The sequence below is a fragment of the Eptesicus fuscus genome, chromosome 14, assembly GCF_027574615.1.
Source record: "Eptesicus fuscus isolate TK198812 chromosome 14, DD_ASM_mEF_20220401, whole genome shotgun sequence".
Classification (NCBI taxonomy): Eukaryota; Metazoa; Chordata; class Mammalia; order Chiroptera; family Vespertilionidae; genus Eptesicus; species Eptesicus fuscus.
Window position 1 is genome coordinate 67,114,808 of NC_072486.1, and position 4,195 is coordinate 67,119,002.

Below are 4,195 nucleotides of genomic sequence, written 5' to 3' on the forward strand. Positions count from 1 at the left end.
TGCTCACTTAAAGGGCAGCAAAGCCGAGCGCCTGCTGTGAAGAGGGGCTGGAAAGGTAACTTCAGTAGCAAAGTACAGGAATATGGGGACTCGGTGCTTCCAATAGTGGGACAGTTAGTGCCTGAGAGCTGGTATCTTGTTGCTGAGCCTTTTCATTTGCAATTTTATCCTGAAAATCTAAGACACTGTCTTTTCACAGAGACTCCCAGTTCCTCACTGACCTTTCTGTCCATAGTTCCCCGGTGCTCTTGAGATCCATGACCTTGTGACCGTTTGCCTTCTCTGGTTTCCCCGGGCTCTCACTTCTGAATGCTGTGCCCCCACTCTTCTTGTTGTCCTTTCTCCTGCACCCCAGGGAATCCGAGCTAGAAGTCAAGGGTGTCACTGAAGACCCGTCCCACCGGTAACACGATGCCTTGCCAATTCATGCCCTGACTAGGATAGGAAACATTCACTTCTAGCTCTCAATCTGTATGTTTTTGTGTGTTTATAAATAATAATAACACAAATAACAATGTCGGAAAGTCCTATCACCCCCAATATGAAAATGTCCGTTCAGCCGAGCAGATGGCATTTGTCTGGGTTGAAAGCCAGTAAGACTGGGGAAAGCAGCAAGCATTGTGCTGCCCTTGAACACTTCTCATCATCTGCTTTTCACCGTCTTATCAGCAGAGCGAAACGAATAATCATGTGCTGCCAGCACAGGAACAAGTGCTTTCCTCTGAGCCAGATGCTTTCATTGTTCAGTTGGGCCACCTCGGCGAGGGTGTAACCATGGCATCACCTGTCAGGGAGAGACATACCCCTTCTATTCTCTTTTAAGCGATTTATTCAGATGCGATTTACATCCCCTAAAATTCGCCCACTTGAAGTGTAAAGTCCAATGATTTTTTTTTTTCAGTAAAATTTCCAAGTTGTGCAACCATCATTCCAACCCAATTTTACAACATTTGCAGTCAACCTTTGCTCCAACCCCCCAGCCCCAGGGGACCACGAATCTGGTATCATACACTGCTCGGCATTTGCGTGTGGCTTCTTTCCCTTCACCTAATGTTTTTGAGGCCCATCCATGTCGTAGCGTGTTGCCGAGTGTTGTTTTGTTGTATAGTTATGCCATATTGTGTTTCTGTAATTGCCAGTTGATGGACATTTGGATTGTTTCCACTTTTAGGCTTTTATGAACAACGCCCTCCTAATCTGAACTAAAAATGTTGGGGTGGAAAGAGGTCAGGATTTATAGTCAGGAGACGCAGGTTGAGTCCTAGCTTAGTTAACTGAACGATTGATTTCCTTATCCACAGAGTGCAGGTAACTAACCCCTCCCCTGCCCTGCTCCCAAACTAGTTGTAAGAGTCAAATGAGATGATGTACGTATGTGGAATGCCTGTGAACTATCAAACACAGGACAAATGAAAGGCATTGTTATTGAAGTGGTTTTTCCAGAATGTATTCAAGTGAGCTAGATGTTTCTCAAGATTCTTTCCACATTCATAGATCAAATAATCAAGCTTTTGATTGATAGGAAATATTTACTCATTTTCTTCTATAGGGTTGGGGTTCTCACCATCTTTACCTAGCTAAAGCTTGTTATTTAGAAAGGCTTTAATATGATTCTACCTCTCTTAAACTTACTTGCATTCTAAACCTTACTTTTGATTGTCAAATAAAAGGCTTTGTTTGAAGAGAGGGTCTTCAGAAATCCTAGAATAACTGTGTAGGTTGTCAGACACAGTGAAGTTCAGGTTTAATCAGAGCATCCTCCAACCCACAGATTCAATTTGGTCTCTTGGGTACCTCAGGTGATTGTGAAGGGCAGGCCCCCAATGAAGGGTCTGGAGTCAGAGTTAAGACCACGCCAAGGGGCTTCCAGTGAGTCAAACCGAAGCAAACATTACTATTGTCCAGTGAAAGGTGATTAAAGTTGTCACTTCATTGAAACAGTATTAAACTAGATCTCTAGGAATATTCAGACATTCATCCATACAGATCGTTGACCACTGAATGTCTTGCCTAGTTCTTTGACTTCCACAAAGCATAAAAAATGGCTTCCTTGGGAAGCTAGAGCAGACTTGGCCTCACATAGAAAGAAGCTGATACTGGCATCTCACACCCACTCAACCCCAAGTAAGTATCACATCGAGCACCTTCCACACCTTCTACCTTATCCAGCTCTATGGGCTGCTTCCCAGAAGTTTTATCTTAAATCTCACTGGGAGATCTGGGATGCAAGAATTCCAAAGCAAGGGAAATGGCCATTCCCAGTTTACTGGAATCTGAAGCACAGAGTGTTAGTAGCAGTCAAATGCCTCTGGTGGCATCACTGGCCAGACCCAACATTAGAACTCAGGCACTCCCAGTGCCCAGATTCAAATTACTAGGCTGTCTCTTTCCAAAAACAGCAAATCCCCAGACATCTCTAGCACTCCCTGAAGTTACAAAACAGAGGCCACCAAGGTCAAATAAGTCTATTCCTTCCACACACCTCCCGTGAGAAGCCTTTTCTTCCCTTTTCAACAATTGATGATCAGGGCTTTCTAAGTAAAAGCAAATGTGAGGGATTACATGCTAGGGACAATTCCCTGCTGTCTTTATTCTGTGCCTTTTCTCCAAGTATTTATAGGTATTGTAAGATGCCATGTATGACTCTACCATTATTTTTCATATTTTCACATCTAAACATGACAATATGCAGCCTTATACAATAAGGCAAAGATTCTTAACTTTGGCAACTCTGGCACTATCCATGTCACCATGTAAGAATGATGAAAGTTCAAGTGTCACATGTACTTACTCTATGTTAGATAGTGTGTTTATACATTTATATCATGTCTTGTTCAAATCCAAGCAGCTAATAATTAGTGGAGCCCTAGCCAGTTTGAGTGTTGACCTGCGGACTGAAGGGTCCCAGGTTCGATTTTGGTCAAGGGCACATGCCAGGGTTGCAGACTCGGTCCTTGGTAGGGGGTGTGCAAGAGGCAGCCGATCAATGATTCTCTCTCATCATTGATATTCCTATTTCTCTCTCCCTCTCCCTTCCTCTCTGAAATCAATAAAAAATATATTTAAAAAAACAATAATTGGTGGAGCCTGGTTCAAACTCATGTCTCTTTGGCTACAAAGTATATGTTCTCACCTACTGCATTATATTGCACAGCTAATATGCCATACTATGATGCATGTATCTATATATATTATATGCATATATGAGAGGCCCGGTCCATGAATTCATGCACATGTAGGGTCCCTCGGCCTGGCCAGCGATCGGGGGCTGATCAGAGTGTCACGCCCAGTCCCCAAGGGGGCCAGCCAGCCAGGGGGGATAGGAGCCGCGGGAAGTTGGCCGGTTGGGGGAAGGGACCACAGGAGGTTGGCCGGCTGCAGAAGGTTGGCTGTGGGAGCGCACTGGCCACCAGGGGCAGCTCCTGCGTTGAGTGTCTTCCCCCTGGTGATCAGTGCGCATCATAGCGACTGGTCGACCAGTCGTTCCGGTCATTCTGGTCGTTCGGTCATAACGGTGGCTTAGGGTTTTAGCTATATAGATGTCATATATATGTACTATGTATACAAATATGGATATATACATGTAGTGTGACATTTTCTTCCTTAAATAACTTGAAATAGTTGGAGTTTTTATATGTTCTAAATGATTTCTGATTTGGAAGGTGACAATATATATAAGAGTGATGTGTCTTGAAACCAAAATTTGGATAGGGATGTCTGGTAAAAGGCCAGGACAAAGCTTAAGTGTGGTTCTCTTTGATGTAAAACAGTTCATCTTTTTTGTAGTTCCCATGCTGTCTGATCCATAATGTCTTGATTTTTCAATAGTACGCATCGAAAGGGAGTATTACCTATGAATACTGCTGGGTACAGTCATGTTCACATTTTCTGCACTGCAGTCCTATTGCCTGGAAACACGCACTGTGACTACTGAAAACGAATGAACCATACTCTTCAGGAGGTGCTTGATTTCACTGGACTAATGGCATTATTTTAGGTTGGAAATGGAAACACTATTTAAAGATCACCTCCTGAAAAACCAAACAAAACACACTCACATGAGAGGTCAAACCTGCTTCTTTCTTCCCAGGATTTCTTTAGAATACAAAATGGAATCCACAGTGACCAAACTGGCCGTGACATCATGGCAGCATGGAAGGGTGTCTTCAAAACACGACCCCATCGGTGTCACGGT